The 15481-nt window shown below is 52.2% G+C and overlaps 1 long non-coding RNA gene across 1 annotated transcript; it reads left to right on the top strand.

Annotated features, from left to right (window-relative positions):
* Positions 1 to 1846: 1846 nt before the first annotated feature.
* On the top strand, positions 1847 to 14181 carry LOC138916092 (uncharacterized). Its single transcript, XR_011422787.1, has 6 exons — positions 1847 to 2272; positions 2361 to 2453; positions 2848 to 2975; positions 6335 to 6568; positions 11241 to 11643; positions 11926 to 14181. It is a non-coding gene; the product is annotated as an uncharacterized lncRNA (long non-coding RNA).
* Positions 14182 to 15481: the final 1300 nt, after the last annotated feature.

The raw sequence follows: 15481 nt of genomic DNA on the forward strand, positions 1-15481 counted from the left end.
CTCTCCTCCCCCTCTTCCCGCTCCAGCCCAACTCCAAATGGGCCACCTTCAGTGGCGTCCTAAAGCCCTTGAATGCCTCCCCACTGGCTCTGCTGAAAATGATCATTGTGTCTCCAAAAGGCCCCTGTTGAAACAGTCACAGCTGCCTCTAAGGGGCAAGCAAGACCCTTCCTGGTTGTGGGGGAGGTGGGCGCTTGAGAGAAATGACGCTGTGCCCCACCACTCTATGTTCCATAAGGATTCGGCCAGGAGGGGGAAAGAGGGAGGCGATGGCCAACTGCCCTGCCTTGCGCCAGGCGCCCTCCTGGCACCGTTTCAGTCCCCAGCACTTACAGCAGCTCTGCGGGCCCAGCATTCCAATCCCAGATCTGCTGACTCCAGACCCACAGGTCACAAGGAGCCACCTACACTTCAGGGGCATCGGGGGAGAAAGGGAGTGGGTTGTGGTGACACGTGACTAGCCACTGCCTCGCCTCGGAGGCTGTGACCAGGAGAACGTGGCTGGAGGTGTTGGGTGGGGTGGCTCGGCAGGTCTGAGACCCAGGCCCACTTTCCCCTCCCCTCTGCTTCCTGCTGACCTCATCTCTCCACACCCCTGCCACACGCCTGGAGACTTCCAGATCTCCCCAATTTGCAGGGCCAGCCACTCAGGGGGTGGCACCTGGGCATGGAAACGGTCACTGGCCAGTCGCCAGCCGAGGGGATGAGCTCCTGGGTGAGGGCGTCCCTCAGGAGGAAGGTCAGTGTAGAGAGTTCTGAGGGCTGGGAGGGCGGGGCAGGGCTCCCTGAGAGTCCAGGCTCAGCGGGGCTGGGGTGTCCTAGTAGAGAAGTTGCCTAAATCGGAGATGAGGCCGCACAGGGGACTCTCTTGGACTCTGTGCCAGCCTTGCTGAGGCTGACCCTTTCTGCAGACCCCTTGCAAGCCGCCAGCCTTAGCACAGACAGAGAGAAGCCTCCTGCTACTCCATACTCAGGAAGGGTCTGGGGACCTTACGTGGAATGCCCTCCTCTCCTTGGTCCTCTGTCCTGGGACTCTCTCTCTGAGACTGCGCACTTCGCTGGGTGTACCGCTCAGCCCCCTGGCACAGGGGGGTCAGAGGAAGGCTTGGCTTTCCCTTTTCCGAGACTATGAGAAATAGTGTGGGACCAAGGGCGGGTGGCAGGAGCTGTCTGTTCCAGGTGTGGGCAATGAGAACCCTCAACATCCGTGGGAAATCTAAAATAATAAAACTGGCTAAAAGTTGGTCTGCATTTTCTTAACATCATGCACCTGCAGTTCCCAACAACGTCCCTGAAAAATTTTTTTGTTGGTCTAAGTTCTAAATAATAGCTGTTCCTGTTGGGTTTTAATAATACATAACGTAAGTTTCAAATCAGCATATTTTTATTGCTTATCTTTTGGTAGCATCGTTTTGTTTGTCGGAGTAAGTTTGGAAAACCCCAGTTGTGCGGCTGCCTCTCTGCACGGGAATGGCCTTTCGAGATGGTTTTGGGGTGCAGTCTGTGGGTTCATCCTCTGCGGAACTGCATTTAAACAGCAGATTAAAACGGGGCGACGACAGCACAGTTCTCATGGTACCGATGAAGAAGCAGAACTCGACATGCTTCAACTCAGTCACTCTACATGACTCCATCTAGTTTCTATTTGTGTTTAAAATTTAAAACAGCGAAATAGTAAGAACTGGGACAAGAAGTGTTTATGTTTGGTAACCACAAGTTTTGGTTCATACATGAAACATTCTCCTGAATTTGAACGATCTTTTCAAGGTGCATATTTATTCTTTTTAAATGATTGTTTTAAATCACAAATCAAGAAAAGAATGATGATTGCGTGTTTTGTTCCTAGATGGGTTTCCCACGGCTGCTGTAACAAACTGCGATCGACTTGGTGGTTTGCTACAATGTAAATCTATCGTCTGACAGTTCTGGAGGCTGGAAGTCTGAAATGGGTGGCCTCCTGGCCCAAACCAAGGTGTCGCCAGAGCTGCGCTCTCTCCAGAGACTCTGGGAGGATCCCTGGCCTTTTCCGGCTTCTGGAGGCTGCCTGCATTGCTTGGCTTGTGGCTCCTTCCTCCATCTTCAAAGTGCTTCACTCCGATCTCTGCTTTTGTCCTTACACAGCTGTCTCCTCTGCTCTCAGATCTCCCTCTGCCTGGCTTTTAGAAGAACCTATGCAATTACTTTTAGGGCCCACCTGGATAGTCCAAGATAATCTCCCCAACTTGAGATCCTTAACTTCATCACATTTACAAAGTGTCTTTTGCCATATATGGTAATATTTACAGTTTCTCAGGATTAAGATATCTTGGAAGGCCGTCGTTCAGCCCACCACAATTAACAAGAGTCATTTTGTTGTATAGGGTGGGCGTTAAAAAATCACCCGCTTTGGATGTGAAATGAGGCCTGAGTTTGGCACCGCAGGGGACACCTGTGGAGAGCAGATTTTGTCGCAGGTGAAGGGAGAGTGTACTTTGCTGCAAGTCAGGGATGCGTGTGTGTGCGTGTTTGTGTGTGTGTGGTCCTTGGGCTTGACTGGGTGGTGTTCGAAGGGCAAGGATGGGGCTGTTTGCAGGGCTGTAGAATCTAGGACTGCTCCAGGGCCCTGTAGGATCTTCATGATTTGTTCTTAGGACGCTTGTTCTCGGGAAGTGTTCCTCATGGCACACGTTATTACCGCTTGCCGTGCATACACATGCACAGGACAGACTCACTCCTGTCCATAACTTATCGAGGGCCGGCTACGTGCAGGCACACTTCCAGGCATGGGAGAGTTGGCAGTGAGCACACAGGCAGTCCCTGTGCTCATGGAGCTTACAACACGTCCCCATGTATTTATCTCTCCCATAGAACGCACGCTCCCCAAGGACCGGCACTTTCCTGTTACTTGGCCACTCCCTAGGAAGACAGCCTGGCACCTGGCAGGCCTCAGTGAACACTTGTTGAACGAGTTAATGTCTTGCTGGGTCCTTTGAGAGGTAAGGATTTGGAGTTATGGCTCTCCAAGTGAAACTGTCCTAATGGATGACACGTATGGTTTCCGCGTTGTTTATTGTGGCGATGCTTTTGCTTTTCCTTATCATTTCCTCAAAGTCTTGGAATTCAGTGTCTGTTGTGGATCCAGGTGGAATTTCTCACCAACTAAGAGTGGAAGGTTTAAAGCTGGTCCTTTGATGGCTTGTTCGCCATTTTGCTGAGACACATATTAGGTATCATGAAATCTAATGGGATGGAAAACACAGTCTTAGAAGGAGTGATTTCCTCCAAATGACTGGATCAGAAAAAAACCTCCATTTGGCCCTCAAACTTTGCACTGCTTTCTGACGCCCCCTTTCGCTCTACAAGGCTGTCGCTCCAATACCCTGGGATCCCCCCAGCTTTGCTCTCCACAGAGACGGAGAGACGAGGGAGCAGGCAGAGGCAGCCCCTGAGCACCACAGAAGGAACATCTCCATTTTCAAGCAGATGCTGGTCTGCAGGGAGACCCAGCCTGTGGCTTTAGGTTCATTTGGGGATCTTCCTCATTCTCTTTTGGCCCCGCAGAAAGGGATCAGAGCTTCCTACTTCACTCCAGCTTTCCTGATTCAATTCAGAATCTCAATGGCAAAGCATTACGCCCCTTTAGTGATGTAAATAATCTAGGCACTCAGAGTAGGGGGCCATCTGCCCTGAGGTGGAGTGTGAAGGAAGAGAGGCCCCAAAGGAACGCTGGAGCAACAGAAAGACAAGAGACAGACGAAAGGAAATGATGTTAAATAACCTATACCCCTGAAATGGACATAAATTCAGGCTGAGATTCCATCCTAGTGTTCTGATGACATGAACCACAAGAACAAAGCTAAGGGAGATTTTTAAATGTCATCGCCAGGCTCCTCCACGGAATTACAGCTTTGTTATTTATTATGTACCGTCAGGAACATCCAATTCCTGATGTTCGGCGGTGCTAGAGTGCCTTCAGCTCGACTATCCTCCTGGGTTCCACACCACGTCACCATGTCAATTTGAGTCGTTCTTCGAAAAGTTGCCAGAAGTGGAAGGAGAATTTTTTTTTTTGATGATGTCATCCAGGATCATGCCAGACAGGAAGAAAGTGGCAAGAAGACTGAAGAGAAGGGAGCATGGTTGGTGTCCTCCCCGGCCTGCTGAGGACCAGGATTTGGGGAGCTCCGGCATGCCTACAAGTGGCATGCAGTCCAGACCTACACCCGCTCTCTCCTGCAAGGTGGCAATTTTCTTGTGTTATCTGTGAACTAAAAGAGCCCAAATGTGTGTGGCCAGTTGCCGGGGACCCCGGGCTTTGACTGCCTCCCAACTTGTTCCAAAGCCTGAGCTCAGCGTCCCTGAGCCTCCAGCTGCTCCTCTGTGTCCTTGGGGGAGCTGAGTGTGTAGCCTGCTGGCCCATCTGGGCAGCCCCGGCCTGACCGTATTTTACCTTTATGCCTCCTGGGCTTCCTTCTGCTTTCAGAATGGGGAAATTTAGACATCAATCTGAGCTTTCTAAGAAGTTTCGGTTCCACGTTTTTAGCCTGAAAGGAGGCACACTGACAGATTTTGCCTACAAGACGACGTGCAGAGATGGGGCCAATGCCACTTTCTAGCAAGGCTGTAGCGTCAAGCCAGGGTTTCGGTGCTGAACCAGGTGTCTCTGCTTTTCCCAGAGAATCCACTCTTCTTTCAAACATGATCTTTTAAATACGATCTTTTAGACAAGGCTTTGTACTTGGTCATCAAAAGGCAGCCCTTAGAAAGAAACTGCATGAAAGGCGTTAAACTGAGCCCAAAGACAACAGCCATGCAAACTCAATTCTTTAAAAAATATTCTGTTTAATTGATTTTCTAAAACAAAAAAAATCTATTATGTTTCTGTGGGCCTGTCTATTGATCTGTAGCTCCACAGAAGTAATGAAGAAGCTTTGTGATCAATAAGGCCAAAGTGTATCTCACCCCGGATCTGCTCTGCCCGCCCGCCTGCTCTGCCCGCCCGCCGGGGATGCACCCAGCCGGAGTCCCCTACGGCTTCGCGGGTGTGAGCATGCTTCTCCGTGACTGCTGAGATTTATTTCTATTGCCATAAACATAGCAAATGAAACCTGGACGACTTTTCTTGCTCTGAAAGCCAAGAATATATCACATCAGTCATCACGAAACACACAGGAACACAATTTGCAAAAAGAAAAAAAGAAAAGAAGAACCGTGCATTTTTTAACCTTAGTGCATTAACTCCTCCCCCATACTTAATTAGGATAACATTTTACTCCTTAGCGCTTACGCCATTTTCTTTCTCTTATCTTCTCCCCCCCACCCCCCCACCCCCAACCCCTTCAGATTGGTTTCACAAGTTGTGGAAGATTTGGCTGCTACTGTGGTGAATACCAAGTACAGTTGCTGCATTGCAGGCTGATAAGTCTGAGTAGAGCTAACACTGCTATCTTATCCTCTAAAAAATAATAATGTTGAATGAGATAAGGCACCTGCAGTAACAGAAGCAGCAGTCAGGGAAACACTGCAGGTCCATCAGGCAGCATTGGCTGTGGGAAGAATTCCCTGGACCTGAAACGTGATCTTGGCAGCTGTTAATTTCAGAATTTATTATTTGCATTTTGCCCTTAAAGCAGGGGACACCACCTGAGGCAGATTCTGATCAGGTGCTGTGCAAACTCATCCTGCTGCTTTGAACAGATTTAGGAAGAAGCTTTCTTCAGGGCTAGGCCTGTGCTGACCAATCGCCACCCCCTCCAGTGAAGCTGGATGGTGCGCCTGGATGGGTGGGAGTGCATGGTATGAAATGAGGTTGTCAAGGTCAGCAGGAACCTGAGGGCACTGGGGAGCCATAGAGAGACTTTTCAGGAGGGGAGAGAAGTGACCAGATGTATAAATTTACAGCCGTCACTGGCTACAGCGCAGAACTGTAGCTCTCAGCCCCCCTTTTTGAGCAGATATAAAATAATGATGATGATGATGGTGGTAACTGCTAACACTTACAATGGACCAAGCTCTGCTCCAAGTTTTACATGTAGCAACTCATTTACTCCCCACGCCAACCCTATCAGGGAGGTACTGTTATTCTCCCACTTTACAGGTGAGGAAACTGAGGCACCCGTAGAGAGATCCCACGTGACAGGTCACCATCATGTGCACCACACTCCCTGGGTCAGGCGTGGAGGTATACCCCTCTTTCCTCAGCTCCCCAAGAATGCATGCTGGAGAGGAAGCACCCAAGTGAGGATGTCTTTAGAGGGATAATGACCTTGACTCAGTTTGAATTTGCATTCTAAAAAGGAAATCACTGGGAGAAAAGGCAACTGTTGGTAAACCGTCTCATGTGCCCATCTTCCAGCAGGTTGGGTCAAGATGAACCAGCGCATTCTGGCTTTGAAGCCCAGTCTGGAGAGTGGAGGCCAGGGCGCTGCAGGGAGCCACGCGGGAGGATGGCGTGACCTGCACAGGAGGGACGGCCCTGCCTGGGCACGGTGAGGGAGGTGGAGGAGTGAGAGACTGTGCCCAGATGTCCAGCTGGAGTAACCTGGCAGATGGTGGAGCTGTTCAGAGGCGGACGCACACCTGTCTGCAGGTATTTATGCCGTCATCCCACAAATGCTGACTGAGTTCTTCCTCCGGGCAGCACTCCTCTGTGCTAGGTGCTGGGGCACACCCGTGACACTCTGGGGACACGGCTCCTGGAGCCGACACGCCATTGGGGAGCGAACATGCCCACAGTGGGGAACGGAGAAGGAGGAGCTGAGATGGGCTGCAGGCAGAGCAGGAGGGACGATGAACTCGAGGAGAAGGCCTGGTGCTCCTCGCAGGCACTCAGGTACCCACGTGGGCCACACGAGTGAAGAAATGTAAAGCATTTTACATCTAACATCCCATTAATCCTTACAGCCAGCACAAGGGGAGGCTCTGCCGGGAGCTGGCCAGTCCTCAGTGCCCATTCGGACGACTCCCAAGTTTGGAGAACTAGCTTTGAGCGCTGCCCCCAGCTCTGAACCACCGAGGGAGGGAGGGAAGAGCCCAGGCTGGGAGACGGAAGCCGGGAAGGGTGGGCTTCTTTTATCCCCTCGGCACCTGTCTTGGCGTCTTTGGGTGACTTCTCAACAGGTGGCCTCTGCTCACTAGTGTCCCCCTGCTCGACTCTAAGCCAATGGAAAGCACGGGAGTTCGTACCTTGCTCTGTGCAGAAGACAAGACTTGGGAGGGGATTCATTAACACGGTACCCTAAGTGGCCTTTAGCACCAGGCTTATCACTGAGCTGCACGTTACACGGCCCCGGGACCCTTTAAAACCGTGGAAGGGAACCCGGGGCCCGTCTCACATGTGGGAAGTCAGGGTCTCTAGGCGAGGCCTTGAACTGAGCAATTTTACAGCCCCCAGGAGACACAGCCGGAGCTGAGAGCCTGGTTAACCCTTCGCTATACTGAAACATCTTCCATCGAGGCAGGCCGAGAGGGTGAGCGAGAGAGGCAAGGGGGTAAGGGGGGCCTCAAAGACAAATTCCTCTTCCCTCCCACACTGTCTGGTGACAAAGAGCCACAGGCTTGGGACCTTTGGTGGACGGGAACCGTGTATAGCTGACACAGAGAAGACACTCACGGACTGTGTCCTGGGCAAAAATAAGTGGACAGCGATGGGAAGGAGTTGGGTGGGTGGGGTGGGGGTTGAGAGTCTGGCTGCTCAGGCTCCTTCTGGTCGATGCGTTCGCACAGCGTGGCTGTGTGGGTGCAGATGGGGGCTGGCTGAGGGGGTGGGGTCTTCTGTTCGCTTTACCATCATCCCAGCATTTCCATGAAACGTTCATGGAAAATGAAGACGGTGTTGGTGTAAAATTAGAGCTTTGACTGAGAGCCAGCTTTCAACGCTATTTGTCTCCGGTTCTCCAGCTGAGAAGCTGAAAGGATCTCAGTGTCCAGAGGGAATCTCTAAGACTGCTAGTTTCCAGGTGAAACCCTATCCTAAGCGTGGCTGCCTCCTGGCTCTCGAGTTCAGCTGTCTCCTCGGTGGGCTTCCTGGTCAGGACCCCCAGCATCTTCCCGAGTCCTGGCCTCTGCCTCGTTACCTGGCATCTCCTGCTCTGACCGTGAGCCCCTTCTCCACTTCCCTCTTGCCTTCCTGGCTTACCCCCCCCACTCCCCCATAAGCCAGGAGCACTGTCCTCCCAGACACTGGTCCATCGTCTGGTGCTGGCGCAGAACCCAAGGTGAAAGGAAGAGACTACGGATGGAGTCTTCATGTGCCAGATACTGTCCCTGTAAAGAGCTGTCCTCTCTTCTGTGCTTATATCTTTTCTACCTTTTGGGGTTAGGAAGTCCTTTATTTTATAAAATAACAGTGTTTTGGAAGGCAAATGCCTTAAAAACTGTACTTACTCTGAGTTATAAGTTGGCCATCCATGTTTCTTCCCTCCTCTTCTGTTTGGAAAGTTTGCCACGTGGAGGAATCAGGGTGACGTCTGAGTTGGGAGTTCCGCCTCCAGGTGAGGCTGCCACAGGGCAGGGCTTCTGGGCAGGGGCATGGAATTAAGGAGGAGGCGGGCAAGAGCATGCTGGAAGGAAGCCGTTCCTAGGCGTTGGGAGGACGTTCACGGGACAACGTTGATCAAGCACCTACTGTATGAGAGACTTGGGGCTCCGTCCTGGGGAAACCGAGGGACACGACACGGTCCCTGCACTCAGCTGGGGGGCTAAGACTGAGAGGCAAAAAGTGTCACTTGGTGAGAAACAAAGTGCCTTCAGAGGACAGAACCACTGCTGGCATCTCAGGTGCCCCCTGCGAGGCCACAGCCTTCCTTGGGTTAGTAACTGGGCCTCGAATTCCTTTCCACTAAATGGGACGAAAATCTCCACCTCCATGACAACACCTGGCTGATTTCATCAGCAGAGACAGACACACGTGAATGCATGTTTGTGTGCGCGCATCTTACATGTAAGCCTGTCTCACGAGCGTTTTACAACCGTGTCGTTTGTGCGTGTGCGTTAGCTTCGCGTTATGGTGAGGAAGCAGCGAGAGAGATGTTGCACAGATCTGGAAACAACGTATCTTTTGGCATCTTCAGGGCTGGCTGTAGTCCTTGTTTCTCCCTGGGGCTGGCCCTTGTGTGCATGTGTGTGTGCTAGAGAGAGAGAGGATGGCCTGGGAGAGAAAGTGGGTCCTGGCTGTCTCATGTGATCCATTTTCTCTTCGCCTGAGTTTCTGGCGAGACCAGCCAAAAGGAAAACCAGGATGAAAAAGAGTTTCCTGGTGGAAGGGAAAATTGTTTTCGGGGCGTGTCATGTTAAAGTCTGGTGCCCTGGTCCTGAGAGGAGATGAGGTTTAGGGTGTGGGCACGTGCATGGCTTCTCTGGGCCCCAGCCCTTCCAGGGGTCAGGACACATGTTTGCTGGTTGGAAGGCCACCCTGGGACAGGGGACATGGCTCTCCTGGGAGGCCCTCTGGGTGGGAGGGGAGTGGTCTTTGCCAGGCGCTCTTGCTGCAGGGTACACAACACAACCCTGAGGGAGCCCCTACTCCTGGAGCGCATGTCCCATGCTGGCATCGCTCACCACGCTGCTGCAGAGCCCACTGCCCGCTTTCTGTCCTGCCAGCGCACGGAGCTCTTTCTGGCCCGGGGCTGATGCACCTTGTGCTGCCCCAGCTTCTCTCCCCACCCCGGTGTGCCTGGTTGGAGCCTTCTCATCCTTTAGCTCCCGGCCTTTCCTGACCCCCAAACCAGGAAGCCTGTCGTCCTTGTTCTTGCTCATGGCATCGCTCCTTTCCCTTCACAGCACTTGTCACAATTTATTCTTCCGTACTCATTTGTTTGCTTGTTCATTGATGTCTCCCCAGGCGGACTGTGCGTCCTGGTGGCTGGCACATGATAGGTTCTCAATAAATATTTGCTGAATGCCTGGTGTGATTGAATCCTTTCAGCAAGCCTAGAGGTAGTGAGGATTTTAGCAGTGTTTTTTGGGTGAGGAAACAGGTGTTTGGAAGGTGAGTCACCTGCCCAAGGCCACTCACGTGGGATGTGGCAGAGTTGGCACCTGGACCCATGGCTGCCTGACTCCAAAACCGATGCTTGAAGCCACACCCCTCGCTGCCTCCCTGAATCCTGTGCAAGCAACATCCTGACACATGCCTCTCTCCTTCTAGAAGACGTGGGGATACAGAGGGTCCTACAGAACAAGCAGGACAACCTTCTATTCCCCAATGCTGCCAATCCGTCAGAGAAGCATGCCCCACCAGGGATTCACAGAGCATCAAACCCGCTCCAGCCAACCCCCTCAACTAGAGGAGGGCATTGGCCAGCTTGTTGGGGGGCACGACTCCCACCATCTGGGCTTCGGGAAGCTGACCACAGGCAGGAGGGAACCAGCTGGGCCTGGCCCTGGAGATGGTCCCGGCCACCACTGTCCCCTTCTTCCTTTGGCAGAGTAGCCTGACCAGTGGCCCTTGCCTTGCAGCCTGGGGTCCAGTTGAATTGTCTTGTTCTGCGCGTAACAGAGACTCTGACGGGCCTTTGGCAGTGCTTGCCTGCAGGCCTGTATTCTCAGCTGGGAGGGGACTGCTCATCTCCAGAGGTGGTCCTTGCTCATCTCCAGAGGTTGTCCTTGAATTCACACTGAGCCTGTCACCCTGGGCCCTTCCTCCCTGGGCCCTCTGTCAGGGTGCTTAAAGCCATCTACCTCGGTTGCTACCGATGCCCCCCAGGTGGCAATCAGGGAACAGGAGGCCCCAGCCTGAGTGCAGCTTCTCAGTCACCTCCTTCTGCTACCTCCAAGCCCAGCGGCATCATTTCTGCCCTTGCGTGGAGACCCGGAGTTGGAGGGGGAGGGGTTAGGACCAGGAGGAGGGGGAGGGAAGGTATGTGAGGGGGCTCTTAAAGAAAAGTGGCTACTGGGTCCCAGGCACTCACATTAAAGAAATGCCTGTGGAACCCCGTGGCGGAGCACGGAGGGGAAAGAGCGTCACTGCCCAGCCAGGAGCCCGATGCGGTACGGCGCCTAGTTCAACCTCGGGATGAAGTTCAGGGCAGGCGATGGGGGAGGTCTTTCCAGGCCGAAAGACAAGAACAGGCTCTGTCCCTAAGATCCGAGCGGTGCTGACCGGCAGGTCGTGTGTCGGCGGCGGTCTGCTGAGGGTGTGGTGCCTCAGATCAGGGTGTCCAGCGGCCCGTTCAGGCCGGCGCCCGTGTGAGCGGCTGGTGGCCAGGCCAGGGTTGATTGCTTTACGTATTTGATCTCGTTTCATCTACTTATCTCTGCAGGGTGGACATCATCACTCTGTTTAATAGACGGGAACGGGTGCTCAGAAGGGTTAAGTCGCTTGCTTGGGAGCGCCGAGCTGCGGTTTGGACCAGGTCTGTTCGCCTCGTGGGTTCCAACTCCTGTGCAGGACGTTCAGTGACCAAGCACGTGGGCTTCCGAGTCTGCCGGCCTTGCTGCGAAGTTTGCCTGTGACTTTGCATCTCTTTGGACAATCCGTTTCCAGCTCTGAAAAATGAGGGAAATACCAGTCAGCTCTTCTCAAGGTTGTCGTGAGGATTAAGTGAAGAAATGGACGCGAAGCCTTGACGGAGTGCATGTCTTTATCTGCCCAGCTGCCTGGGTCTGGGAATGAGTTTTCCATGAAGATTTTCTTTGAATAGAGGGGAAATGTCCAGACAAAATGTAAGTATCATCGCTCACTACACACACACACACTCCTGTCTATTCACACATATATTCATATACATATTCATATATATATCTATGTATACATATGCATATACGCTCATATCTATTTATATACACATGGGTACATATGTTCACACCTGTGCATATGTTCATATGCACATACGTTAATATCTGTGCATCTATATTTATATTTCTATATACATAAATTCACATATATTCATACCTATTTATCTATACACACATATGCCTTTTGTTTTTCTTTTCTTGTCTGGAAAGGTGGAGGTTTTTACCTCCTCCTCGGGATGATGACATCGCAATGACTTTTAAAGCTAAATTTTCCTCGAAAAGAGAAAGTAGCTCGGTCGCTGCTGGTGTGAGCAGTGGCCTCTCTCCTCCGTGGTCTCGGCTGGCAGCTGAGGGGCCTGCGTCAGCCCCCGCCCATCTTGCCTTCCTCGGGCAGCAGATCTCTGACACGGCACACCGGCAAGCCACCAGGAGAATCCGGAGAGCGATGAACCTGACCCGCGCCTACAAGGCTTAAAGATATGGTAATGCAATTAGCAGCCTCGGCAGCCTAATGAAGGCTCTCTGAAATGCTGATAAAACACCACTGAAGAAAAATGCTTAAGAGCCTCTTCAAACTTTCCAAAATGTGAAGTGTGTCCTTACGGAGAAAATGGCAATCTAGTCTCCTTTCTCCAAGGTTCGAGATTAATTAGGGGCTTATTTAGTGCATGAATGAGGAAACAAATGAACTCTGGGATCGCAAAGCATTGAAACCAATTTTTTAATCTTTTTTTTACAATTACATCCGTATCATAAAAGTCTTCATTAGACGTTGTCACCAGTGCATATTGTGCCGGAAAGTGTCGCCATCCTGGGCTTTTGACGAGACCGCATTTGCTTCCCATGAAAGGGGCTCTTCTAACAAAGCCTTCTCTTTCTTCCTAACGGCAAACGGCTGGGGCTTGGATGGCTAGTCCAGGCCAGGGGGAAATTCATCTCCCGCCTTGCCCTCCTCAAGCTGAGTTCACCTGTAAACATGGTTTCTTCCCAAACAGGACAGACGGACGAGGGGCTGGGTGAATGGACCGGGCTCCCTGCATGGCACATGCATTTATTCAGCCAGTTGTGATGACAAGACGGGTGTGGGCAGAGACGGGAGCCCTGCGTATCTCTTTCTGCCCCTCCCCACAAACAACCACTGAGTGGAAGCCAGTCCAAACAGCCGCCCTGCTGCCATCCGCAGATCTGTGCCTTTCATTTGGCCAGCAGTCACTGGGCACCCACCAGCGCTGCGTACTGCTAGGTGCCGGAAGTACGGCAGTGAGTCAAACCCACATTCTTCTGCTCATGGACCTCTAGACTAGGGTTGATGGCCTTGATATCTGCAAGTGACCTGGATCGTTTCTGGTTCTGGTCTGCCTGCGCTGGGATTCCACAGCAGACACCATCTTTATCTCTTGGATGTGTCTATACAGCTGAGCAACATGACGGGTTGCATGAACACCTAATGCTAAGCTGACCTCTGGTAAATCTTTCACCTGCCTGTGCCTCTCCTCTTCATCCATGGATTGGGGACACGACTACCTGTGACTGCCGTGTCACACTGTGGTGGACGGATTCTCGGAGGCATGATGTCTCCTCCTGGTGTTCATGCCCCTTGAGTGGGGGTGGAACCCGTGACTGACAGGATGTGTGTGAGTATGCTACAGAAGATTATAGTGCCATCTAGCAAGGAAACCCTCCCTTGCTGGCTTTGAGGAAGCAAGTTGCCATGTTGTGAGTTGCCTTTGGAGGGTCCATGAGCCAAGGAGCTGAGAGTGGCCTCCAGCTGACAGCCAGCAAGAAACTGAGACCCTCAGTCCAACAGTCCACAGAGCGCTGAATTCTGCCAACAACCACAGGAGTTTGGAAGCAGATCCTTCCCTGATCCAGCTTCAGATGAGACTGCAGCCCTGACCTTGATGGCAGCCTCATGAAACCCTGAGCTGAAGGACCCAGACCAGCTGTGCCAAGACTCCTGACCCACAGAAACCGTGGGGTAGTACACGTGTGTTGTTTCAAGCTCATAAGCTTTGTGGAAATTTGTTACGCAGCTGTAGGAAACTAGTAAGCCCAGGTAGACATCTATGTGGGTACACAGGTTGGTTAATTTTCAACGACAGGCACTGTTATGACAGTAAGCATTGGGGTGAGACAGTGGCCACCATTTATTGAGAGGCTTCTGTGTGGCTGATGCTGTTCCAGCTGTTGAACAGCAAGAATGGCACCAGGAGACAGTGACAAGAGTGCAGGGTCTGAGGTCAGAACGCCTGGGTCCGAATCCAGCTCCACCACTTCCTAGCTGCATGAGGCTGGATAGATGCTCTAACCTCAATGAGCCTGAGCTTCTTCATATAAAATAGGGGTAAAGATAGTGCCTTCCCCTTTCTCAGAGAATGAGTAAATGAAATACTGTGTACAAGAGTATGTAACTAAACGCGAGGTCCATAGAAAGTCCACAGTAAAGCACAGCTTTAGTTACACAAATAATGATGTAGTCTGCATAACAAAGCTGCAAGGTATGATTTTTTCCTGTCCTACAAATGAGAAAACAGAAATCCAGAGAAGTTAAGGAACAAGTCCAAGGTCACACAGCAAACCAAAGGACCACATCGCCACCCCAAAAGGTATCTGCTCCCCTGAGCAGGCTCCTGCACCTCACCTGTTTATAATGGTGACAACTGTGGCATCCTCTGAACCAACAAGTAGAATTGGCAGAATTTCCAGGAGCTGCCCAGCTGGGGCGTGTGCTTGGGGCAGTGGAGAGTGTGGTCAGACTTCCTCTGTTGGTTCTTTGTCTGCTTTATACGGCTCAGAGCTGGCCAGGGCTGGAAAGCCCCGGGTGGCACGCCAAGGACACACATCTGGGGCTGGGCACCCAGGGGGTTGGCTGGCAGCTGCTGACACAGGCAGACCACAGCAATGCCAGGCCAAGCTGGGGGCCCCCAGGAGGGAGGCAGGGAAAGTGCGTGCCCTGGGCAGTGTCTAGGTTGCCTCCTGTCCTGGGGTCCTGGGCAGATCAGACCCGTGTTTATATGTTCCGTTTCTAGAGAGGTACTCGCGGTCTCTGGAGCAATCCTCATTCCTATGTTAATTAGCTCTAAAAAGTACCCTTAGGTCTGCTGCAGCCAGCATTATCCAGAGGGAAAGGCTAATGTTCGGGGGAGATGCCAATGCACTCTGGTTTAGGAGGGCACCTTTGGCGTCAGGATCCTGGCTTTCCTGGTCAGTTTGGTGACTGACTCTGTCCTCGCCCAGGGCTGTGCTATATCCTGGCTCACAGTCACCTTGGATAGGGATCCTCTCCCTGGAGTAGTGGGGAGCCTCCTGTTTTTGAAGGTTAATTGCAGTAGACACAGAACCAGTGTGGGCATTGGTGGGAAGGGAGGAGGCTATGTAACAGACAGTACCCACTGCTGAACCCCTGAACCCCAAAGCCAGCACAGAGCCTGGGGAGTGTTACCACCGGGTATGCAGCATAGTGCGTGTAAGAAGCGCCTGCGTGGGAGTCATTTTCTGAAGCAGCTTCCTCTCCCTCTGGAGTATGTTTAAGAGGACAAGACTGAGGGTTCAGGCTGCACGAAGGAAGAAGATGCCAGCCTGGGCGATCTTGAGGCAGGCGCTGCATCTCTGACAGCATCCCCCCACCCCAGGTCCCAGCCTGCCATCATAGGGTCAGGGGAAGGCTGTTGATACAACGAGGGAGACCACCTGGTCCCCTCTGTTCCCCTCTGTCCCCTCTTCCCAATTGCTTTTCTTATCTCACACGAGGAGATAGAGGAGGAGG

This window comes from Equus caballus, chromosome 11 (genome assembly GCF_041296265.1).
Source record: "Equus caballus isolate H_3958 breed thoroughbred chromosome 11, TB-T2T, whole genome shotgun sequence".
NCBI classification, from domain to species: Eukaryota; Metazoa; Chordata; class Mammalia; order Perissodactyla; family Equidae; genus Equus; species Equus caballus.